Source organism: Mustela putorius, unplaced genomic scaffold (assembly GCF_011764305.1).
Source record: "Mustela putorius furo isolate JIRA1106 unplaced genomic scaffold, ASM1176430v1.1 tig00000129_pilon_pilon_pilon, whole genome shotgun sequence".
Taxonomy (NCBI): domain Eukaryota; kingdom Metazoa; phylum Chordata; class Mammalia; order Carnivora; family Mustelidae; genus Mustela; species Mustela putorius.
In genome coordinates, this window is record NW_025421290.1 from 33,541,476 (window position 1) to 33,568,328 (window position 26,853).

Here is a 26,853-nt window from a genome sequence, read left to right on the forward strand (position 1 = left end):
AGAAAAAGAAAGTTCCATTCCCACAAACCTCTTTCTCATTAATATCCCAGAGCTGAGTTGCTTGTAACATTTGGGCGGGCGAGGAAAGTGGAGAAATATCTCTGGCATTTAGCTGTAGGTGGGACAAACCACATTAACTTCACACTTTTATTGTAGCACATTTTTCCTTTCCTGAGTTTTCAATCCTTTCTACATTACCTTTGACCAGTGACCTCTGCCTGGAATTTCCCTAGGTATATGTAAGAATTAGGAAGACTATGCCATGAAGATAAAACTAGTCTGTGTTTCTTATCTGTGTGTCATTTGCTTGTACCAACCTGGCCATTCTATGATTAGGGCAGATTGTATTTTTCCAACCTCAAAGAATGTGTTTTACTAATTCCTTTCAAATTCTTCTCACTCAGTGAATGATTCAGAAGGAAAATGCTCAGATTCAGGTGAAGGCAGTCATACCAAATGCTTGCCAGACCACAAAAACTTCAGCAGCTTAGGCTTAAGGCTGATTTCAGTCACTTAAAAATCTAGGGATGAAAATACTACTTGTAGGGAACTTGTAGGAATTCCTTAAATGTCACAATGATAGGGATCAGGTCTGTCACCATTCAGTTGAAAAACCACTCAACAACCAGTCTTCTTTAATGACTTTTTTCATCACTTTATCATCATTGTTTTGATTCTTAGCCCCTCTGATAATTTCCAGACTCCAGGATTAGAGTTTCTTTCCCTGGAGACACTGAGGATTGGCACTGATGATCTTCCTTTGGGGAAGATGGCTTGCTCCGTATTGCTTTTCTCTTCTTTGTGCTTTAGTCTTCGTGCCCTAACTCAGTGGTTCTCAAATGTGAACATGTACCTGAACCACTGGGAGGCTTGCTGAACTATGGATTGTTGAACACAACACCCCCCATTACCCCAGAGTTTCTGACTCTAGAGCATTTGGGTTTCTAAGCCATTCCCAGGTATGGTTGATGCTGCTGTCCCCAGGACCACACCTGAAGAGCTATGCACTAACTAGCCACCAGTGCCCATTCCCAAACATTCCACCTTTCTTTTGTTTGCAGGTCATATATTTCTATCTTTCTATCCATTTTCCTCCACTCGTTTTCAGATATGATGCTAAATGTACAAAACTTGCTTAAGCCTTACCATCTGATGTAATAACATTCAAAATACATAGTTTTCATTCATGTTGTTCATTTGGGCATTCTAGTATTGCAACTAGTTACCTGAGGATAGTTGGACATCTCCAGCTATCACAGTCCAGCTCCCGAATCGTGTAACTCAAGCAGATAAGGAAAAAGCAAGCATCGCAGTAAACTTCTGTGCTAGGATGCAAGCTTATTTCCATTTTGTGATGGAGTTCTTCAGCCCAGTGATATTGTTTGTTAATCAACCCAGGCTCCAGCTATCAGCAGAGGTGTTCCCTAAATAAATACTTTGGAAAACATATGGGTTTATGTTTTCATTCAGCAATGCATTTGTCAAAGTATTTTCAAATCAGTTATACATAAGTTGTTTGGGAAAGCTCAAAGTAGATCACCTGAGTTGGTCACCACCAGCAGGAAATGTCCCTTGCTAAGGGTAATATAGATGCAAAGGTAGAAGTGTCCCTTGTCAAATTCCACCAAGGGCAAGTGATGCAACAGCTGTAGACCTGTTCACAGTGGCCTGATGGGGGGTTGGGTGGGGTGCATGTCAGTACTTTGAGGATCCTGGCTCTATCCCTACCCATGGGAGAACCTTGCATGTGATTACAGCCACAATTATAATGGGACTTGACAAAGTAATTGAGAGAGGCAGCCGCTTTTGCAATGTTCAGGACTTGTTCAATGGATTCTCTTCCCTGTTTTCAGCAGCATTCAGAAGCTTTGGTGACCAGCTACGTTGTTTGGCAGCGGGCTAAAGGGATCACAATTGCACAGAGCAAGGAGCATGCTGAACAGTGATGTTCCAGTTTAAAAGGACAGAGCTGCAAACAAAGGTAGGCTTTTATTTTGGGCAATATCCTTTCAACTGCACACAATCTCATGCCCGACCACATGCCATTCACCACTGCCACGCTCACAGCACCGGACATATGTCTTCACTCGCTTATGCTTGAATCCTGGGTGGGGGAGGGGTACTCAATGCCAGCATCTTGTCTTGAGTTTCCAATTTCTTTAACTCTCTCCAAGTCTCATTTGCCTCTTTGATTCTTTTTACCCATTTCAGCACCTATCCCCTCCTTCTTTTGGGGCCCATGTTTTATGAAGATGATTATATTTTTGGCAGGTGGTTTGGTTCCCTGAATGTAAAGTTCAGCATTCTCTTTGGATGGCAGAAAACTCATAGTACTGCAGCCTTTGTATATAATACAGAGTAGGAAGCCCTGCCTGTCCACAGGTCCACAGGGAAAGCAGCTGCCTACAGAGTGTGGCAATACTTCCGCATTGCTGTGTCTGTCAGTTAATAGTTCTAGATATTTGAGTGACTATTTGACCAAAATCTATCTTCCTCACTGGACATGGACCACCGCAAAGACAGCAGCTACCTGTTTTGCTGTTGAGACTATTGGGTTTCAGGTGTCTATCAGAGTGCTTGGCACAGAGCAGCCATATAGTAAAACATGTAGGAAGAGAAGAATATACATCTCCAGTATACGAGTTGAATCACGGGAGGTCCTTAGCTGATCTTGAGTCCATTTTGGGGATACTACTTTCCTTTAGAAAGGATTGTGCAGAAAGTTCTAAGTTTCATTAATGTGTTAGGGTTTTTTTGTTGTTGTTTAGGTTTATTTTGAGACCTTCAAATGATGGGTTGTATGTGTCAAGTGGAAGTAGATGAACAATAAGAAGAAATACTAACTATGATGTATTATACACACTTTCTTCTAGTCTAGTAACTTGTTACTGACATATATAGATTGTCAGAGCTTTACACGTTAAGTTTCTCACAACTTTGGAAGTATGGTCTATAGTAGATGCTCTAGGGTTACCGTAACAACTATCACAGACTAGGTGAGATGAAATTTATTGTCTCAGTTTTGGAGGCTTGCAGTTGAGATCAAGGTGTTGGCAGGGCTGGTTACATCAGAGGACTGTGAAGGGGAATCTGTTCCATGACTGTCTCCTGGCTTCTGGTGGTTCTTGGCAATCACTGACATCCATTGGCTTGTAGAAGCATCTCCTTGAGCTCTGCCTTCATGTTCACACGGTGTTCTCTCTATGAAGCTGTGTCTTCTTATAAGGACACCAGTCATTTTGGATTAGGGCCCACCCCACTCCAGGATGACCTCATCTGAACTAATAACATCTGCAACAACCCTATTTCCAAATAAGGTCACTTTCTGAGGTATTTGGGGTTAGGATTTCAACATATGATTTTTAGATGGACAGAATTCAACCATAACATGATCCAGGAAGATGTAGCTATTGAACAAAAGATGCAGCTGCTCAGCCAGAAACTCTGCACCCAGAGCTACCTCTCCATGTTCCCTGTCACCTCCCTTCAGTGGCAGGGTTTCAGCCTTTTCCAACACAGGGGCAGGATTATCTTGGCTCAGCTATTAACTTTGATTTAATGAGCTGAACTTGTCTCAGAGAGCCAGCCAGCAGGTGAGTTGCCAGTTGGCCCCTCTCTGTGTGCCATCATCTCCAGTGGCAGTTAGGGACATGGTGTGAGACAGTACAAGAAGATTCCTGATGTCTGTAAAAGGCACAAAAACTGCTTTCCTCCTCACTGGTGTTTGCAGAGCAGTCCCCTCTGCTCCCCTCAGGGTGTGAAGAAGGCAAGGGAAGCTTCTAGAACAGCATGTAGTGCTGGCTACTCAAAAAACCCTGACATCGGTTGATGAATACCATTGATCTGTTCTGACAGAAGAGTTCCTATCAAGGGAAAACTAGGGTGATGAAATACACTGGAACCATCTGACACAAATATTTTACTTCACCATAGTAAAGGGGGAAGGTAATATTTGACTTCTGGCTGAATGTCCATGAGAAAGACCAATATGTAATCTTGTCTTTGGCTTGTTATCAAGAGAACATGTTACATCACTTGTTGGTAGCTTCCAGGTCCTTAAAAAAGTAACTTGTTGCGATACAAGGGCTTCCCAAATTGTAAAATTCAGAGTCTGTTGTCCCTGTTGATGCTGCCTGGGCTCCAGGGTAGAGTAATTGCTTTTATCTTGGGGTCAATGGGAGAGAAAGAGGGAGAAGAGAGCGAAAGAGGTGGAGGGAGTAGAAAAGGTGAGGAGAGAAGGAGAGAGACATGAGCAAAGTTACAGCAAGGGGCCAGCACTGTGGTAAACGATTTGTCCACAGGGCATTAGTGGCAGAGGTGGAGGATGAACATGGATCTCTTGCTGAATGGGGCCAAGTGCTTTTTTATTAAAAAAAAAAAAAAAAAAAAAAAAAAAAAAACACTGGGTGAAGAAAGTGAGGAAAGATCAGGGATAAAACTAAGTAAGAACCAAAAAATTGCAAGTGGTAAGGATGAGTGACAAGCCTGAGAAAGGATGATACACTGTGGGCCTGCATCAGCTCCTGCCTACCTGTGACGTCCCAGATGAGGCACCTTAGTACAACGGGCCTGTGTTTCCTCACCTGGAAGCGAGGGTACTGGGACAGCTCATTTCTAAGGAAGTTTTATGGTAAACCTTCTATAATGTTGTTGTTTCAAGCCAGTCTAGAGTCTGGATTCAGTGTATCTTTACTTAGCTACATCTGTCTCCATAGTCTTTTTTTTTTTTAATTTAAAAATTTTATTTAAAATCAATTACTTAACATATAGTGTTTTATTAGTTTCAGAGGTAGAGTTCAGTGACTTTCCTCAGTTGTATATAACACCCAGTGTTCATTTCATCATGTGCCTCCGTAATGTCCATCACCCAATTATCCGTTCCCCCCACCCACCTCACCTCCATAAATCCTCAGTTTCTTTCCTAGAGTTAAGAGTCTCCATGGTTTGTCTCCCTCTCTGATTTCATTTTATTTTATTTCTCTCCCTTTCTCTATGATCTTCTGTTTCATTTCTTAAATTCTACATGAGTGAAATCACATGATAATTGTCTTTATCTGATTGACTTATTTCATTTAGCATAATACCTATAGTTTCATCCATGTTTTTGCAAATGGTAAGATTTCATTTTTTTATGGCTGAGTAATAGTCCATGTGTGTGTGTGTGTGTGTGTGTGTGTGTGTGTGTGTATACACATCTTCTTTATCCATTCTTCTGTCGGCTGACATCTGGGCTCTTTCCATAGTTTGGCTATTTTGGACGTTGCTACTACTAACCAACGTTAGTGGTTAGTTAGTTAGGTGCGGGTGCCCCTTTGGATCACTTTTGGATAAATCCCTAGTAGTGCAATTACTGAGTTGTTAAGGTGACTTTCCCACCAGTAGTGTAAGAGGATTCCTCTTTCTCTACATCCTCGCCAACATTTGTTTCCTGACTTGTTAATTTTAGCCATTCTGACTAGTGTGAGGCGATATCTTGTTATGGTTTTTTTTTAATTAATTTTTTATTTTTTATAAACATATATTTTTATCCCCAGGGGTACAGGTCTGTGAATCACCAGGTTTACACACTTCACAGCACTCACCAAAGCACATACCCTCCCCAATGTCCATAATCCTACCCCCTTCTCCCAAACCCCCTCCCCCCAGCAACCCTCAGTTTGTTTTGTGAGATTAAGAGTCACTTATGGTTTGTCTCCCTCCCAATCCCATCTTGTTTCATTTATTCTTCTCGTACCCACTTAAGCCCCCATGTTGCATCACCACTTCTTCATATCAGGGAGATCATATGATAGTTGTCTTTCTCTGCTTGACTTATTTCGCTAAGCATGATACGCTCTAGTTCCATCCATGTTGTCGCAAATGGCAAGATTTCATTTCTTTTGATGGCTGCATAGTATTCCATTGTTTGTATATACCACATCTTCTTGATCCATTCATCTGTTGATGGACATCTAGGTTCTTTCCATAGTTTGGCTATTGTGGACATTGCTGCTATAAACATTCGGGTGCACATGCCCCTTTGGATCACTACGTTTGTATCTTTAGGGTAAATACCCAAAAGTGCAATTGCTGGGTCATAGGGCAGTTCTATTTTCAACATTTTGAGGAACCTCCATGCTGTTTTCCAGAGTGGCTGGAAAACACCAGCAGTGTAGGAGGGTTCCCCTTTCTCCGCATCCTCGCCAGCATCTGTCATTTCCTGACTTGTTGATTTTAGCCATTCTGACTGGTGTGAGGTGATATCTCATTGTGGTTTTGATTTGTATTTCCCTGATGCCCAGTGATATGGAGCACTTTTTCATGTGTCTGTTGGCCATCTGGATGTCGTCTTTGCAGCAAACTCAACACCCAAAGAACAAATAATCCAATCAAGAAATGGGCAGAGGACATGAACAGACATTTCTTGTTATGGTTTTGATTTGTATTTTCCTGATGCCATGTCTCCATAGTCTTAAAGTTTCATATACTTAGTTTAAACTTTCATCTGATTTGTTCATGTCCTTTTATATATAATATTTAAAATTTTCCTTTATTATTTTAATTTAAATTTTCCTTTAATATTTTGTGCCACAAAATATTCCCTGAAACTCTTTTATAAGAAGCAAGTGACCAAAATAAAAAAAAAAAAAAACCACCATTTTCAAAGCTAAAGCCTTAAAAAGATAAACCTCAATGGTGAAAAGTGAAATCAAATCCCCTCTACCAAATGGTAACTAAAACAAAAAAAGAATCTGTGTGTTCTAAAGTGGAGTCTTTGTGTTGTTGTTGTTTTTTAAGATTTATTTATTTTAGATAGGTGTGAGAGAAAGCACCAGTGCACAAGCAGTGAGGAGAGGCAGAAGGAGAGGGAGAGCAGCCAACTCCCTGCTGAGCATAAAGCCCCACATGGGGCGCCACCTCATGACCCTGAGATCATGACCAGAGCCAAATTCAAGAGTAACTTGAGCTATCCAGATGCTCTTTAAGTGGAGTCTGTAATACATATATAATCCTGCCTCCAGTTCTTCAAACTAGAGTTCTGAGGATGGTTGTACACCAATAAGCAAGCATATAAGGGGAGAGAAAGTTCCCAGTGAAGATAGGCTTTAATATCTATACTGTGAATTTAAATCCCTAGTGTATGGATTTGTTGATATTTTCAAGTACAGTGAGAACATACTCAGTAATGGTCTAGTTGTGTGAAGTGTGTCTTGAACTTCTAGTCAAGGTGACAGGAATTTACTTCAGGTGAGAACTTTCTTCCACACAGAAGACCCTCACAGAAGTTCTAGTAAGCAGCATCCATAAATGCTCTTCTTTGGGCACAAGTTTGTGATGCTATATTGATAGATTATATTGGGAAGGTAGGAGGCCATGTTGGGTAGTGGTCAAGAACGCACGCTTTCCAGATCCCAGTGGTTGTTTTAAAATACTATTTTCACTTCCCATAACCATGTGACTCTGCATGATCTATTCGATTTTCATTTTCCAAAAGCCTCTGTTTTCTTACCTGTAACTGGGTGATGGATCTTAATACACATCTTAATTTTCTTTGTGTGTGAGTATTAAATGAGATTATAGATGTAAAGTGGTCAGTAGAGTGGCTTAGGCTAAGTGCTTAGTAAATACTAAGTAATAATTATTATTGTACTTGTCATGATATGCTCCTTCTTGGAGAAACTAACTTGACTACAATAATGGATTCAGAACCTGTGGATTTTTCATCAGTGTGGCTCACCTGGTTCTTAATCTTTGACAAATCACAAAGCTCCAAGTGTACTGGAACCTAACATCACCCTGTAGACCCAGATCTGGAGGGAAAGAAAACACCCTTGAGGTAATGTTTGGGTGTGGTAGTGCCACCGTCTTCGGAGCACCCAGTCCATTGCAAGTCTGAACGATGTGATCCCGGCTCTCGGCACAAACACTGTGCAAGGAGATGTCTGTTTTGTAAGAAGACAGTTCAGACTTGTTTTTCAGGGCCTTCCATAATCCCATACTTTTTAGCTGCTGCAGCAGCAAGAAGTATTGAAGATGGGGCCTAGATGTTATAAGAAAATGAAAATGAAAAAGAAAAGGTAGTTTGCAACCTCAGGGTAAGTAAATGGAAACTAAACAGGAAAAGGTACAATGAAAACAATGTGAATGAATATAAACATATATCCCTGGGAACAGGGGAATACAGAAAGTCTACCCCCATTTAAAAGGCTACCCCATTTGAGTAAATACCTGCCCCCTTCTTGGCTGTCTTCAAACAGAGGGCACTCCATGTCTTAAGCATCCCACCCACTTTCTCTAGGAACAAACTTTGTAAAGGGGATAGTGAGGAGGAAAAACAACAACAAAACAACAAAAAATCTTTATCCAAACCTTGTTTTCCATCTATTGGTTAACATTTCTGAACGTTAGAGGTAAAATAAAGCCAGTATATAAGTGGACATCCTATTAGTACCTACTTCATGAGGTTATTGTACAGATTCATTGAGATAATCCACAGAACTCCTAGAGCCCAGTGTCTGGCACATGATTAACACTAATGAAACCAACTGAGTGCCCAATTAGTTGTGTTATGATTGAATAGGACTGTCTGGTTCCAACATTCTAATCTTGAACAATTGACTTTATTTTTCTGTACTTCTATTTCTTACTCTGTAATTAGGGATTCTAGGAGCACCTATCCCATGAGATTGTTGAGGGAATTAGATGAGATGATAAGATACTTCTCTTAGAATAGAACCTGGCACATAGTAGGGGTTCATTTGATGTTATCCATTATTGATGAAACTGTTCTTCTGACCTGTCACTACCTGGTCTCCTGAGCCCTTCCCAGCTTGCTCTCTTCAGGAGAACTCTTTTAGGAAAAAATCTGATTAAAGCCAAGGCAGTAAGCTTACACCTCCAGACACATTCTCAGGTGCCTCCCAAGAATAAGGGTGGATAAAAATGAATTCATTTCCAGGGACAGCTGAGGGAGCAAGCTGAAGAGAAGGCCTGAGGGAGAGGTAGATCAGTAGTTTCAGTGTGGTTTAGAAAGAACACGGAGTACTCTGAGGAGGGGCGGCCCAGGATGGTTGCAAGACAATGTGGTTTGGGAGTCTGGCCATGTGGTAGATGTGTGAGTCGCTCTGAACTTGGAGATCTTGCCCTGCCAGGTGCTGCTCACCTTTCATAAGCATGAAATCCACTTAGGTAATGCTTGGTACATACCCTACTGAATCCACAGTTTGTTCTTTACAGGTTTTTGGCAAAAACTGTTGTTTGCTAGTCACACCCAGCCTATTCTATATTAATTCTGAGTGCACAGGAATAATGAGATAATCATACCCTGGGGCTGACCTGGCTGAAATCTGTAAATCACCTAAAAGTGTGCTTACCCATTCATAATCCTTCTTTCCAATATTGTGTAGATCTCATTAGTACGTATCTTTTTATTATTCATGTTATGCAAAAAATTAAGGTTTTTTGCCTTGAAAGAACAATTGGTGCAGGAGACCTAGGTGTTTTGTTGGAGCTATTTGGTTTTATCTCCATGATCAAATCAAGGAATGCACCTCCCAATGTAGGAGACTTCTGTTCAGCTTTTTGCTTTTAGAGCAAGGACCCTCTATGAAGGCCTGTAGGCACTGATGAGACTAGAACACTGCCGAGTGAAGGCTTGGCTGAAACTGACTCTTATCTAGGAATGGTTCCTAGAAAGACTTGGGTCCATGCACCATCTCAGGAAGAGGAATTCTGCAGAAAACAAAGTTAATTCTATCACAGGTTCTATAGACAGCCCCATGGTCCTTTGCCTGAAGCATCTTTCTAGACTGGACAGCAACCGCATGAGATTTATAGGTTTGTACTCTGGAAATTGCAGGTGATTGGAGATTAGAGAAATGTTTTTTCAGAAGTTACTTAATTTCATGATTTTTCTAGGCAGAGAGGACATGAGCATTAATGAAATTTTCATGACATTCCCAGTTTGGTTGGTTGACTCATAATACATGGTACTATGATATACCTTCACAGTATATAAAGTGGTTCTGTAAATTTCTTTGACTTTTCCAAATTATTATTAGTACTACTACTACTTCTCCATCTCCTCCTTCTCCCTCTCCCCACCTCTTTCCCCCTCCACCTTCTCCTTCTTTTTTGGTTCTGCCTAATACCAAATTAAATTGCTTGAAATCATGGCTCCAAACTGTTATGTAGAGTGGGGCAGGGCAATGGGATGTGTCTGTGCATGTGACCCCATCATCTTCCCTGCAGTGTAGTGTAGCTAAAAGAGCCTTATTAAAGAAGTAGCAGATTAAGATTCTCCTTCTGTCACTGGCACCGATCTGTATGCTATGATTAGTGGGCCACTTCTGTAAATCTCTGAACACAGGAGTGTAGACCACATGACCTCTGGATTAGAATTCAGCTGTCTGTGCACTGCAGCAAACCATGGCTCCAGCCTTGAAAGAACTCCTATACATGGCCTGTTTGGCTAAGCAGTCAAGGGGGTTGAGAAGCAAGACTGTGGGGAGGGGGGCTTTCTAACAAGGTAAAAAAGGAGGGAAGCTGGGGGTATGGAGGCAAAGTTTGTCCTTTGCTTTCTGAATGTCCTAACCTCCCCATACTAAGGAGCAGAGATGATCCTGAAGAAATTCTCTCTCTCTCCTACTCTACCCCGTCTCAACTCCTCCGGGAAAGAGAGTATAAACCCTCCATAATTACTTATTTGATTCACTTTTAAAAGGCATTTTTCTAAGGGTCTTTTATGCCAAGGGACCAAATACATTTAGACTGAGTCTGAGTCTACATTTTTTATTTGTGTCCTGTCTATTAGGCATGTAGATAAAGAGCGCAGTTTCCCAAACTTCCAAACTCTGGATGTTTCTAAAAACTTGGAGTAGTGTAAGTTAAATATATGGGTAATAACTTAAAATTTCACTTTTGACCACTTGGGTTTATTGATATAAGTTTTTTAGATCCAGGCTTATTCTGTGATATAAGAGTATAACAAGTCTTAGGTGACTTAGAAAAAATCTTCTCCCATAACACTGTAGCTTCAAGTATCTTAATGAGATTTAGAGTTTCTACCTTAATATAATCTAACTGCTGGATGAAGTGTGGTGATCTCCATCAGAGGCAGGCAGAAGGCAACTTCATTTTCCACTCCCTTAATCCTCCTTCATTTCCCTCTAGGGAGCCTTCTTAGGTAAAGGACCTTAACTCCTCTAGGTCAGCTGTTTCCCATGTGCTGTGGACCACGTGCAGTACTTAGAAAACATTTATGCATCCTTGTCTCTGCTGTTAGAGGAAGCACAATTTACTCTCAATAAGCTTGCTTTTCTTTAAAGTAATATTTTATTTATTTGAGAGAGCAAGAGAGAGAACAAGTGTTGGGGGATGGGGAGAGAGAGAGAGAGAGAGAAGCAGACTCCCCACTGAACAGGACGCCTGATGTGCACGTCAATCCCAGGACCCAGAGATCATGATGTCAGCTGGAGACAGATGCTTAACTGACTGAGCCAATCAGGTGCCCCTCAATACAGCTTTTAAATCACATACTATAGGCAGCCTCAGGCAGCTTCTTGTCTGGAGATTTTTTTCAGATATATGTATTACATTAGACCCTGGACCCCCAAAACTCTAAAGGGAAACAGGCCAATCCCCCCACGTGGTTCTCTTGACATGCCTTTCATTTGGCCCCGATGAGGAGGAAGTACTCTCCAACTTCTCCATTAATAGAGTTGGGGGTACGTGGAGAGGGAAAGATACAGTATCCCAACAAATGCTTCCAAAGAAATAGTTTCTCTTCTTGTCTCTAACCACAATCCTTTTATCCCCTTGAGGAGAGTGTTGCACTAGAACTACAAGGTTAGTTTTTGTCCATCCTCTTTGCAAGTGCTGTACAGATGGCCTGACATCTTAAGGTGGGCATAGATAGATAGATAGATAGTAGTGTATTATCTGTAATATATTATATATGTATGTATATATATAATATATAATCTATAATGTATTATATATAATCTATTGGTTTAATTTCATTTATAATGATTACATTAATTGTATGTACATCAATATAACATATAATAATATATTATTATATAGGTCTATAAACTCCTTTAAGGTAGAGGCTTTTGTTGTGTATATTTATACTCCTTAAAATGCCTTGGTCAGAGCCCCATGTAGAAGGTGCTTGATGTATGTGTGAGGAGTAAATAAGTGAATCACTGATTGTCTGCTCTCCTGAAAAATGACCAGTTTCTGTTAAGCTGTGCACACTTTCAAGTTACCCTCCTGCATTCTGCTTCTCATGTAAGTACTGTTATTAAACTTCTAAATACTTAACAGAAGGCTGTTTTTTGGCAGTGAATGAACTCCTTTTGTCTTCTGTCCCGTGAATATCCTAACTACTTTGTCACTTTGATCTAGGGGGCATTTCATCCTCAGAAATGCAAAGGAGTTGGCAACTGCACAAAATGTGTCCTATTTCCTATTGCCGTAAAATCCACTGCTCTTGAGCCTTTGCCCGCCCCCTTTCATGACAATGTGTAAGCCACTAAATTGCAGTTACTGGCTGTGGCCATGGCCATCAAAAAATCGTGAATGCCATGTAGATTTGAGGCTTGCTCCACTAAAGAGCCCACAATGGCTTTACTGTAACTGGGTTAACTAGAACTTGGCAAAGAGCTATCCAAGGAGGGTGATACCAAGCACCCTCCCCCCTTCCAGGATGCTGGCCTGATCTTCTTGTATTTGTGCAACTGGCCCATCCAGAGACCCACGAAAGCTGGGAGGAGGGCCCCGGTGAGGGCAAATCTCTCTGGGTCAGGTTGCCCTTTTGCAGCTCCCTTTCACACAGCTTCTCTTCCTGCAATGTGAAGTAGGTTAGAGGATAGCTTGTTTTCTTTTGCTAGTTCAAATACAGCATTTAGGGTCATGCTCTGAATAATTTGCGCTTGTTAGAAATGACTGTCGTCCTCTTGAAGCAATAACAAAGGATTACATTTAAATTAAATTCAGCCAAGCAAGAGCCTCTCCACAAAATCAATGAAGCCAAGCATTTTTCAAAGAGTTATTTTGATTTTTTTTTATCTGTAATATTCTAGGGCATAAATCAGCGAAGATATCCCAGAATCTAAACAGAGATAGTTCATAAGTCTTTAAAAGTATTTGGTAATATTTGGGGTGGGAGTGAAAAAGTAAGATAAAGTATCAGATACATTCATCTTTAATATCACCTCTTTTTATGTTTGGCAGACTTTATTTTTCCTTAGTTTTCTAGTATAAAATTTTAAATATGGATTTTTGGAAAGATACCTTCATTTATTTATTAAATCTGTAAAAGCCCTAATTGATCAAAGCCATGTCAGATACAGTTTGAAGATACCAGTTTGGGTATATGTTTTCCTACACACGTACAATGCCGTGGTCTTCTTAGCAAATGTGGCATCAACAGTGACCAGCCTCAGGGGCTGGGTAGAGACTCGCTGTGTCAGTACACAGACACATACACTTTTTTTTTTTCCAAGGCTTTATTTATTTATTTATTGAGCAATTTTAGGTTCACAGCAAAACTGGGAAGAAAGTACGAAGACTTCCCATATATCCCCACTCTCACATGTGCATAGCCTCCCTCATGGTCAACACCCCCCCACACACCATTACAGGAACCTAACTAGGTTTAAAATACTCTATTTTCACGGTGTCTGTAGGAAACCCCACTTGAGTACTCAAGAAGCCAGTCTCTACTTAAATATATCACAGCTGGTCTACTTTAAAGTTCTTTGAGACCAAAAACTCCATTCTTTTCTCATGCTGGACAGAGAAATAAGTACCTGGAGCTGCCAAACTTTATCTTTTTAAAGTCAAGAAACAAAGTTCCATCAGTTATTTCAATAATTTGCCTTATGGTTGTTCTGTTCAATTAGGGATTAATCCTAATAAACCTAATGAGCAGCTTAATTATTAATAAACTCTGAAAAATTAAACTCCTCATATACATTCACCTTGTCTGTATGATAGGCAATATCATTATCATATGGAAACATGTACATCTCTGCTATGTTTCTGCTTTCAAAACAGAGAGTAGGTTTTTTAAATTTTTGTCAGAGTGACTACTCTAAACAGTTATTTTACCTGATTTTTGCCTCACCAAGAGCAAGGTATCTTTTTTCTATGTTTGCTGTTCTTTTTTGCAGAATTCTTTCTGTGTAGTTCTTTGCAGTGGTGTCACATAAACGCACAATACTCTCTTCCTTGGATATTCACTTATTGGTCACAAAGGCAATGCAACTTACTTTCTGTCAGACTATCCCTTTTCCCCTTACTGCCTTCCCATGCCTCCTCTAGCTACTTTGACCTTAAGGAGTCTTGCTCAAGGTCAAGAACAATACCTCTAGCAATTTACACAATACTTTTTCAGTCCTGAAGCATGTGAGAGGAAAGATTCCTTTTCATGACTGAAGATGATATACACTATTATTATTTCCTCTCAGTTCAAACATCACATTCTTTTTGAATCCTTTCTTCCTGCCAAGGTCAGTTACCTTCTCCCAATACCAGCTCCACCTCTGGGGCTTTCTTATGTCTTTGGTAAAGTGTCTACTACCAATACTTTTCAGACCTTAGTATCATTAGAGGTTAACTTTCTGAAGCCCATCTTCCAAAATATAGCTATCATGAATTCATCCTTAGAAATTCTGATTGACTCAGTTCATTTCAGATGACACTTGAAAACCATTTCACGAACATGATTTTGAAGTGGTCACATTTTGACAAACGTTGGTCCAATTGCTTTCTCTGTGGCAATGCTACCTTTGTTACGTGGGTATGACTTAACACTTTCTGGTTGTCTCAACAAAGCAATGAAGGGAGAGGGGAGAATGGACATGGGAAAGTAACCAAAAGACAAATACTTTTATTTTCTGACAAACATTTGGTTGCTAGAGAAGTATCCCATCTCATCATTTTTCAGAAGATGAGTAAATTTTTCCTTTTTTACTTAGAAGACATACTGGTGATAAGATAAAGTATATTAGCTCATTCTAGAACCATGATTAGACATCTGTCTCCATTCCCATCCTTTTAATAGTCTATCCAGTGTGACTCTAGCATGATCAGAGAAATTATGATCTGTGGACCCATGTGCATGCTATTTGCTGCAAAAATACCTCAATCCTAACCTCAAAGTATCCTGCCTTTGATTGATGAGACTACTATTGAATTATTACTTTCACATTTGTTTGCATCCTCAATTTAGGAATAATTTCTCTTTTGAATACTATGAAATTTATTGAATGAAATACTATTTTTTGCATATTCAAATGTCCAAAATTAATCCAATGGAATAATTAAAATATAGCCATCACTTCTGTGTCATGGTAGTAGGAAGTTCAAATAACCATCTCCTTAGATGATGCTGAATTTGCAAGGCAAATGTTATAAACTTTGGAAAAGGGTCAGTAATTGTGCTTATCTAGGGAGTTCTCGAGTTTAAAATGGTAATCCCATCTGATTTTCTGCCTATGCTTGTAGGTTTAGGTTGTATTTGAGAAGGGAGTTTTGAGTTCAGGAGTCAGCCTGGCAGCCAGACCAGGAAGGTTAAGGACCAGGAAAATGGACTCATCTCTGAAGTCCTAGTCTCTACAGTCTTATCCACTCTGGTGAGTGGATGGAGAGGTGGGGAGGTGACATTTTAAAACTATTCTAAACAGTTGAGGAAGAAGTCCAGACAAGCAGGGAACATGCTATTTATAGAACTTAACAATTCCGCAGCTGGTCAGTGTCAAAGTGGTCCAGCAAGACATGATCTTGGCAACAGGTGTCAGGCACCAGTTGAATGATGAGATTTGTTTAGCATGACTGCAGCCTTGAATGGGCTAGAAAAATTAAGGATGGATGCAATATTTATAAGTATTGCCTGTAGGACCTGAGAATTGTATCTTTCTTTGGCTTCCGTATAATCTCTAGACAAATAGCAAGTTAGTGTCTTTACTGACTCAATAAATTTTAAACACTTTTTCCAAGCATGGTAATGTTAGATTCATAAATTCTACAAAAGTAAGGTTAAACATTTTCTGCTATATATATCACTTCCCACTCAAGAATGAAATGGGCATTAAATCAGTACAACTTTGAACTTACCCTAAATTTCTTTATACCGTTAGCATTTAGTATCAGTTATATATTTTCTTGGTGAACCTTTGAACTTTCATATTATCCCTTCCATCACAGTTTTAGAATATCAAGTCATGAAGACACAAACTAGCTTTTCAGGATACAAGATGTGAGCTTGTATTAGGGTATAAGAGAAAAGCTCATGAACCAAGTATAGGATATAAAGCAACAGTAGGACTAACTAGAAGGCTAAATTATTTCTGAGTTATAGGAGTTATTGAAATAAGAGTTCATTCATTCATACATTCATTCATTTCCCTCTTTAAAGATAGAGGTTATGGACATTGGGGAGGGTATGTGCTTTGGTGAGTGCTGTGAAGTGTGTAAACCTGGCGATTCACAGACCTGTACCCCTGGGGATAAAAATATATGTTTATAAAAAATAAAAAATTAAAAAAAAAGATAGAGGAAGCTGGGGCATCTGGATTGCTCAGTCAGCTAAGCATCTGCCTTCAGCTCAGGTCATGATTTCGGGGTCCTGGGATCAAGCCCCATGTTGAGCTCCTTGCTCAGTGGGGAGCCTACTTCTCCCCCCCTCCTTGTGCTCTCTCTCTTCCACTCTCTCTCTCTGTGTCAAATAAATAAATAAAATTGTTAAAAATATATAGGGCAAGCTCCAGGTGTGCAAGTGCCTTTTTCTTTTTTTCTTTTTCTTTCTTTCTTTTTTTTTTTTTTGCTGCTGTTCACTCTTATATCCATTTAATGCAAACAATGTCTAGCATTTGTAGGTACCCATTAAATATTTGATAAATGATTAATTGAAAATGATCCAAATGCTAGTAAAGAATTATCTGGAAGTAGTGTATGAGAATAGGAAAAAGGAAGTTAAAGAAAGCAGCTCATTGAAACTTTCAATAATCCAGAATTCTCAGCTATAAAATATATGTGTTAAGACTAACCCATTTTGCAGGATTAAAGCTGAAGAATCACTTCTTCAAAAATAAGGACTTTATAAATTCAAAATCCCTTTGTAAAGATTGTAAGACCTGAAATCCAAAAATGTGACAGAGAAGATAGTTTGAAAGCTCAGAGTATCACCCAAAAATATATAGATGGTACTAAGTGCTAAATAGATAAAGAAATTTAAGATAAGTTCCAAGTTGTAATGGTCTAATGGCCATTCCATTCTTTTTTAAAAAAATATATATTTTTTTATTTATTTGAGTGAGAGAGACAAAGCAACAGAGAGCTGGAGCGGGGAGGACAGGGAGAAGCAGGCTCCCCACTGGGCAGGGAGACTGCCGTGGGGCTTACCCCAATACCCCAGGATCATAACCCAAGCCAAAGGCAGATCCCCCAAAGACAGAGCCACCCAGGTGCCCCTGGCCATTCCATTCTTAAGTATAAGTGATACATATAGCAGAAAATGTTCACTCTTATTTTTTTTATGTCTTCTTCTTTTTAAAATTTATTTATTTTCAGAATAACAGTATCATTATTTTTGCACCACACTCAATGCTCCATGCAATCCGTGCCCTCTATAATACCCACCACCTGGTACCCCGACCTCCCACCCCCCCTGCTTCACTCTTATTTTTACAGAATTAATAAATCTTACCATTACCTTGATTGCATAAAGGCTCTAAAATTTATTGAGTCAGTGGAGAAACTAATTTGCTATTTATCTAGAGATCTTTTGGAGGCCAAAGAAAAGTCCAGGTTTTTTTTTTTTTTTTTTTAATTTTTGATTTAGAAATTATAATTCTGTCTATTTTCCTCAAAATATTATGAAATCAACATTATCATACTAAAGAACTTTCTTATATAAACAGTTTTAGTGTATTGAATCTTATAAATGAATGATGTCTACTCCTAGATTTTATCCTTTGTATGTCATAGAATTTTATTAATTTTCAATTAAAGACATTCACTTAAAACTTACTACAATGTATTTGAACCCATGCATAATTTCGATAATTAAAAAAAAAAACCTCCGGCGCCTGGATGGCTCAGTGGATTAAGCCGCTGCCTTGGGCTCAGGTCATGATCTCAGGGTCCTGGGATCGAGTCCCGCATCGGGCTCTCTGCTCAGCAGGGAACCTGCTTCTCTCTCTCTCTCTGCCTGCCTCTCTGTCTACTTGCGATCTCTCTCTGTCAAATAAATAAATAAAATCTTAAAAAAAAAAAAAAACAACCTCAAGAAAGGATATGACAGTTTCTCTTCTCACTTTCCCCTTGTCTCACAGTACTATGCTATTCTTTGTTGAAAAGGAGACAGAATCATAAACCTGAGCTTTTATGGTTCATTCTTCAGAATTATAATCAGAGTCAGATTCCTAAGCATCAGACTAGGAATCAGTTCTGGTCAATGGTCAAGTGAAAAACAGAAAGACAACACAATGAGTTTTCATGAAGCTCTTTTTTTGCCAAATTGAAGAAATCCTCTTTATGTAAAGGTGATATTGCTCTTATTATTTGGCATAGACCACTTTTTTCATTATAATTACAATAATAATAGTTTTATAATTTTAATAGATTTTTAAAAATGTTCTTACTTGGCTACCTAAAATATCAATGATACAGTTTCTTTCATTAAACCTTCATATATATATAAAGTATAACAAACCCATGTGTATTCTACAATTCATAAGTCATGGTCAATTCTATTTTGTCTGACTCTATCACTGCTCATCTACCTCTTTTCGTTTTTCTTTTTCCTTTTCCTTTCTTTTTTTTTAGCCAATCCATCTTATATTTTCATCCATAAATATTACAACATTTAATTATAAGAAAATAAATATGAATTCCTTAAATGTATCTTGAAATTTTAGTGATTGCAAAATCCCAAATAGAATTGAAATAAATTCCAGAGAAGGTATTTAATTCCCTCAAATACTGGTGAGAAAATGGATCTCAGAAAAGGGAAACACATTCACACTAGTAATTGGTGGAACTAGTATTTCAGCTTCAGAATTTTGATTCTAAGACCAACAATTATTCATGATAATGCATAAAGAAAAATACAGAGGACTTCTACTTCCTATCATGTACAAAAATTAATTCAAAATAGATCAGAAATCTCAATGTAAATACTCAAACTGTGGAAGTAGTAGAAAACAGATGTAAATCTTCATGACCTTGGAATAGACAGTAATTTCTTAGGTCTGACACCAAAAGTATCAACAATCAAGGAATTAATTAATGAAATGAACTTCATTAAAATTAAAAACTTTTGTGCATCAAAGGACACTATCAAGTAAGTGAAAAGGTGACCCACAGAATGAAAGAAATATTTACAAATCATATATCTGATAAGGGTCTAGTATCCAAAATATAAAAACAATGATGACAACTCAGCAATAAAAAGACAAATAACTTGATTAAAATGGGCAAAGGATTTGAATAGATATTTCTCCAAAGAAGATCTAGAAATGGCCAATAAATACATAAAAGGTTATTGAACATTATCAGCCACCAGAGTAATGCAAATCAAAGCCACAGTGGGATACTATTTCATATCCGTTAGGTGGTTATAATATAAAGACAGATAATAATAAGCATTGGGTAAGATTGTAAAAAAAAAAAAAAGGAATGCTCATGCTTGTCTAGAGTGAATGTAAATGGTGCAGCCACTTTGAAAAATAGTGGCAGTTCCTCCAAGGTTAAATATAGAGTTGTCATATATAACCTCAATTCCACTCTGAGGTATATACCCCAGAAAAAAGAAAGCACATGTTCACACACACACAAAAACTTATACAAGAATATTCATAGCAGAACTATTCATAGTAACCAAAAAATGGCAAGTCAAATGCTCATCAGCTGAAGAGTGGATAAACAAAATGCGACCCATTAGTACAATAAGATATTATTCAGCCATACAAAGGAATGAAGTACTGATTTACATTATACTACAACATGGATGAATCTTGAAAACATTATGCTAAGTGAAAGAAGATAGACACAAAAGGCCAAATATTATATGATTTCAGTTATATGAAATGTCCAGAATAGGCAAATCCATATGTACACAAATAGGTTAGTGGTTGCCAGGGGCTATGGAGAGAGGAGAGTGGGAATGACTGCTAACAAGCATGGAGTTTCTTTTTGAGATGATAAAGAATGTTCTGGAATCGGATAGTGGTAGTAGCTGCGCAATTTTGTGAATACACTAGAAGCCAATGCATTGCACATGTTAAAAGTGTCAATTTTATGGTATGTGAGTTGTGTTTCAAATAGATGAGCATGTTTCCATCCCCCAGAGTTACTGCTAAAATAATTCATTTTAGTTATTTTCTTCCTTCCTCTACTTTTTACTACCCTTTCCTAAAGGAAGATTCCGTAGTGGTAAACTGAAGTTGTAGATAAACAACATGTTAAAGAGCAGAATTATTTTTGTTTTTTAATTTTTCAATAATCTTTTCAGTTTAGAGTAATTTTAGATTTACAGAAAAGTTGCAAAAATGATGCAAAGAAATCCTATATATCCTTCACCCAGTTTCCCTTAAGGTCAGCATCATATACAACTTCAGGACCAAGACCAAACACTAAAAATGTAACATCGCTACGTTACTATTAACTGAACTCCAACTTTATTCAGATTTTACCAGACTTTCTACTAATGTCCTTTTTCTGTACCAGGATTCTGTCCAGGACACCACTTTGCATTTAGTTGTCACATCTCTTTAGCCTCCTCTGATCTGTGACTGTCTCATTCTTTTTTTTTTTTTTCTATCTTTTCTTTTTTTCTTTTTCTTCTTCTTCTTTTTTTTTTTTTTTTGACCTTGACAGTGTTGGAGATAATTGTTCAGGTATTTTATAAAATATTCCTCAGTTTATGTTGTCTGATTTTTTTCTCATGATTAGATCAGAGTGTGTTTTGGGGTCTACTATGAATGGACCTCTCTCATTACATCAGATGAGGAAGCATATGGTATCAACATGACTTAGCACTGGAGATATTACACTTAAATTCCTGCTTAAATAATGTTTACCAGGTTTCTCCACTATAAGTTTATGACTTCCTTTTCATACTGTATTCTGCAGAAGTGAGTTGTAAATCCAGCTCATATGAAGAGCAGCATGTGGGGAGATTAAGCCCTACCTTTTAGAAGGGTGTCTTTGTTCAGGCAGCTATAACAGAATACCATAAACCTGGTGGCTTATCAACAACAGAAATTTATTTCTCACAGTTCTGTAGGCTGACAAGTCCAAGATCAAGATGCCAGAAGATTGGATGACTAGTGAGAGCTCACTGTCTATTTCATAGACAGCTATTATCATGTTGTATCCTTACATGGTGGAGAGCAGACAGAGCTCGCTCAATCTCATTTATAAGGACACTCTCCTATTCATGAGGGTGCCACTTGATGACCCACTGATGGCCCATCTCCTGATATCATAACATTGGGGGGCTAAGATGTTAACATGTGAGTTTTGGCAGGAGCACAAATATAAGGAGGTATCTACATAAGTTACTTTAACTTTTCTATTTGAACGATGTGTCTTTTCCTTGTATTTATTCAGTCATTTATATCAATAAGGACTCATGTATATTTAGTTTATATTTGCATCATAATCCAATTCTATACTATTTATTTTGTTGTTCAGATTGTCCCAGTTTTGGCCACTGGAGCTCTTTCAGGTAGGTTCCTTTGTTTCTCTGATATGCTCCATCTTTTTAAAAAATAAATTTTTTTTTCCATTGAGTACTTTCTTACTTTCTGACACTACAAAATGCTCAAGGCCCATCTTGTATACCCCCTTTGTATACCAGACCGAGAGCCAGTCCTATTTTGTTGTTGTTGTTGTTCAACTGGAAAATGGTATTAGAAACCGGAATCTAGGTACAGGGTGTAAAAACAGTAATATTTGTATATTGGCAAATGTCAGCTTGAGGGAAAGGAAGGGATCATCTGTCCAGTGGAAGAAAGAAGAGTGAGAACTAAGAATGAAGGGCATGGTTTGGATGATAGCTGAGGATCGAATGATGTGTTGAAGCTGGAGATCAATCATGGTGCCCTCTGGTTACCCACTTGAAGCATTGTACATTAATATGCATGGTGACTCTACCCAGGCATTTTAAATTGATGATGAGTCTATGAGGTAAATATATAACAAGCCACCTTTGAAATTGAGTACAATATGCAATTCTAGAAGAAAAATTCCTAGCTGACCTCTAAGACCCAACTTCATTTGGATTCTCAAAACCAAGTACTGCTTGATATTGCTCTCTTTGCACTGCGTTTTCTTTCTTTTTATGAGGTAAACTCAAATAGTCCCTTAAAATATAAATGGTATAATAATTATAATGATAACTGTAGAGCGCAGTTGTTTGGGATTCTGAAGCTCCTGTTTGTGTTTTATTATTATGACTTTTTATTTTGTCCCAGACAGAGAAAGACTGGATACCAGACATGCAAATAGCTGTGGTGGAGAGATTGGAAGGAAAAAACCGTGTAAAAGTCACGGTACAGCAGGCAGGGAAAGCATTGAAATTCTGTTCTCTCTAAACCTGAAATGCAGAGGCTGGCTATGTGGTAGATTGTAAAGGGAAATCTGCTTAATAGGAGAGCAACGAGGTGGACAATCTTTGCTATACTTATATTAACATATGGGCACCTCACCAAATACATTTTGAAAATGCTGGCAGACACTTTTTTTTTTTTTTTTTTTTGGAATAGAACCGGAGAGTGCAGTTTTTTCTTTTTTTTTTAGCAGCTGAAGATTTTGAATTGTACTATAGATTAGCTAGAAGTTACAATAAGCCCTTCCTGAGTCAGCTAAATAGTGAAATGAAGTTTCCCAAAGTTGGTTTAGCACCGGTGGGTAACATAATAACTCAGGAACCATTGATTCAATCCGTTTAGGGGACAGAACAAATGTTTTGATTTTACCTCCTTATTTGCCTAGGGTACCTGAGGGGGCTGCTATAATTAACAGTACATTGTTGTACCTGTAGAGTCCTTTTTATCTCAGAAAACCTATGATCCTGGAGGAAGTAGATTTTACTAGTTTGCCTTAAACCAAAGGAAATGGAATCTTTCATTTGATCTATAAAACTGGATTTTCCTACTAATCTCTCTCTGGAGGCAGAATGGCTATGTTACAGGAGGCGAGGGCTGGGGATTTACCCTGCCTCCACTATTTACTTGCTGCATGGCTGTCTGACCATCATGCTTATTATGGGCTAAATTATGCTCCCTCCACAAATTCATGTTGTTCTCCTAACCCCTACTACATCTGAATGAGTATTCAGAGATAGGATCTTTAAAGAAATAGTTAAATTAAAATGATGTTATTAGGGGATGGCTCAGTCGGTTAAGCCACTGCCTTCGGCTCAGGTCATGATCACAAGGTCCTTGGATGGAGTGCCATATTGGGCTCGTTGCTCAGCGGGGACCCTGCTCTTCTGTCTGCCTCTGCGTGTCACTCTGCCTGCTTGTGCTCTCACTCTCGATTTCTGACAAACAAATAAATAAATAAAATCTTAAAAATAAAATAAAAAGATGTTATTAGGATGGGCCTTAATCCAATATGATTGTTGTCCTTATAAGAAGAGGAAATTTGGACACAGACATGTACTGAGGGAAGATAGTGTGAAAATACACAGGGAGATGATAGCTTTCTATAAGCAGAGAAAGAAGACTGAGATGGATCTTTCTCTGATGTCCCCAGAGGGAACCAACCCTGCTCTACCTTAATATCAGATTTGCCAGCCTCCAGAACTGTGAGAAAACAAATTTCTATCATTTAAGCAAGTCTGTGCTGCTTTGTCAGAGCATCCTAACAAGCCAATGTAGTGCTATATGGGCTATCACAGAAATCTTTCAGGGGAAAGAGAAAACTAATATTTGTTGACAGTCACTGTATAGACAAATAGGAATAAACTTAAGATCTCCCTTAATCATCACAACTACCCTTTAGATTGGCATTAACTTCATTATATTGGTGGAGTAATGGGCCCTGGGAGAGATAGGGTAGTTTGTGTAAAACTAAAGAGCTGCTGGTGGAATATATTTAAATTCATATCTCTTCTACTTCTAGTCCTTGCCCTTTTTACTCTGTGTCATTGGGAAATAAACTATAATAGGTAACCCAAGGCCAACCCTTGGTGTACTTCTACAGTGATTTCAATAAAAGATATACTTGCTTACTTAGGAGTGAAGCCCAAGGAAGCTTTAAATTGGAAATAATCCAAACCTCTTGATGAAAGGAGCCCCCAGGATGACAAACAACCCTCTTAATAATCCATGAGTTATTTTGGTCTCCCACTAGATGGTGCTAGAGCCCATTTCTATGTCATGAGGCATTTGGTCTGGGGAATCTCGCTCAATCCAGTACTACTTTTGGTGCTTTGACCATAACCTATTTAGGTTCTACATTTCTTTCCTATTATTGTTCATGTTTCTTTACTTAAAATTGTTCAAGAGACCTTAAAAGTGCCTAAGTGAGAGAGTCGTCCACCATATTGGCATGGCAGGAAATACACACCACTATCGTGGTATTAGTAATACTATATCCAATGAGCATAAGATACTTTTTATTTATGGAAAGGTCTTCAATACCTAATTGGTTGAATGCATAGAAATGCATAGAAAACAAAGGACTTAAGCTTCTATCTCTAGTGATTGATTCACTCTGGGGAGAGGCATACAACTCCTCACAGCCCTAGTTTTTCCATTTATAAAACAAACAAAATATGGGACACTTACTTCAACGGGCACTCAGGAGATGAATAAGGTAGTGTCTCTTAAAATACTCTGTGGTTGTTAGAGAAATAGAGTTATATCCTCTTCGTAAATAGCACAAGAATGATGAAGCCTACAACTTGACTTTGACCCATCAATGCTTATTTGAATCTTTTGACCCCACTTGGTCACAGATTATACCCAACAACTTCACTATTCTTTTTCTCCGTAAGATAAAAGGGCATCCACATGATGGAAACTACCATTTGGGGAATGGATTAATAGTTGCCTTTCAGTTTCTCAATGGAGAAATTTGTTCTGCCCTCCAGAAGTAATTTCATCTCTATTTTTCTCCGCGCCCAAATGCTTTGCTAAGGGTAACATTTGGGATAAGGTTTCTGGATGGTCTCTTTACTCTTAGTCAGCAGGAGAGGTTTCCACAGTGCTTTGTTTTTAACCTGTTTTCCAGATGTGTTTAGAAAGGCACATTGGAAGGTACATTGGGAATGAAAGATGATGGATACTTATGGCTAAATCAGATTTTATAGGTTTGAAACTTGCTATAGACTGAATTGTGTCTCACCAAGTTTCATACATTGAAGCCCTAACGCCTCACTGTGTCTGTGTTTGAAGACAGAGCTTACAAGGAAATAATGAAGGTTAAATGAGGTAATGAGGTGGGGCCTGGTAGGATTGGATGAGTGTCCTTACAGAAGAGTCATCAGAGAGTTACTGCTCACTCTTCCTGCTCACTCACTTCCAATAGACCTCCCCTCCCCCAAGTCATGGTAGCACGTAACAAGTTGGTGGCCCATTATACGCCAGGAAGAAAGCTCTCACTAAAACCCAGCTGTATTGGCACACTGACTTACAACCTTTGGAACTGTGAGAGGATAAATGTCTATTGTTTAAACCACCTGGTGTGGGGTATTTTGTTACGGCAGCCCAAGCTGACTAAGATGAAATACTTACCCCTTAGCTCTAAGAAAGAGGTTAGCACACTGTGGCTGTAAAGGGCCAAATAGTACATATTTTAGGCTTTGCAGGTCATAGAGTCTTCTGCAACCACTCAACTCTGCAATGGTATCATGGAAGCAGCTATAACCAGTATGTAAAAAAGCAAATGAGGCTGTGGTCTCATAAAACTTTATTTATAAAAATAGACAATGAGCCAATTTGGTCATAGGCTACAGTTTGCTGGCCCTTGCTCCAAGAAGACACCAAAAACAGGGGTGCCAGGATAGTTCAGTTGGTTAAAGCCTCTGCCTTCGGCTCCGGTCATGATCTCAGTGTCCTGGGATTAAGGCCCGCATCAGAAGGGAGCCTGCCTCCCCCTCTCTCTCTGCCTGCTCTCTGCCTACTTGTGATCTCTGTCTGTCAAATAAATAAATAAAATCCTTAAAAAAAAAACACTAAAAAAAACAAACATCCAAAACAGATATATTCTGTTTTTTTTTTTCCTCAAAGACAGGTTTTCATTATTACTAAACAAACACAGAATCATGCCAACTGACTATCTCTTCCACTTTTTAAAAGTTCCAATGTATAATTCTCCTTAATAATAATAATAGAGTTACTTTTAAGCAAGAGGCATATGGGCTAATGCTTATTTCTTTGGCTAAACAATACAAATTCTGAATTCCCTAATCCAGTGAAAATCATCTCTCTAATATCTTGTGTTCTTCTGTGTGAAACATTCAGACGGGAGATAATTTATGGCTCAAATGTAAGTAACCTGTCTTTTTGATAAATACCATGCTTGTTGACAAGTGTCAACTTTTGTGTCTTTGTATGATCCAGTTCTGATAGTCACTTCTTACCCCTCTTCTTCCCAGTGCTGTTCAAACTTAGCTGGTTTCTCCTTTTCCTATGCATGGGCTATAATTGTTTGAAAGTGCCTCACTAGCCTCCCTGACTTTACCATGACTGCCAAAGTTTTGTACGTGATGGTTTAGCTGTAACCGCAACCACCATTCCCAGGATGCTTATTTGGTCCCAAGCACGAGAGCAGCTATTTTCCAAATATAATCTCATTTAATTATTCTAATATTCATATAAGGCAAGTATTATTATATCCATTTGGTAGATG

At 38.6% G+C, this 26,853-nt stretch overlaps 1 protein-coding gene across 1 annotated transcript in view; it reads left to right on the forward strand.

Moving 5' to 3' along the window:
• Positions 1 to 26,853, forward strand: part of DIO2 (iodothyronine deiodinase 2) — a 231,923-nt gene that overhangs the window by 57,483 nt on the left and 147,587 nt on the right. The window contains 1 exon segment of the mRNA XM_045071762.1: positions 1,857 to 1,981. The gene's annotated coding sequence lies outside the window, so the exon portion shown is untranslated.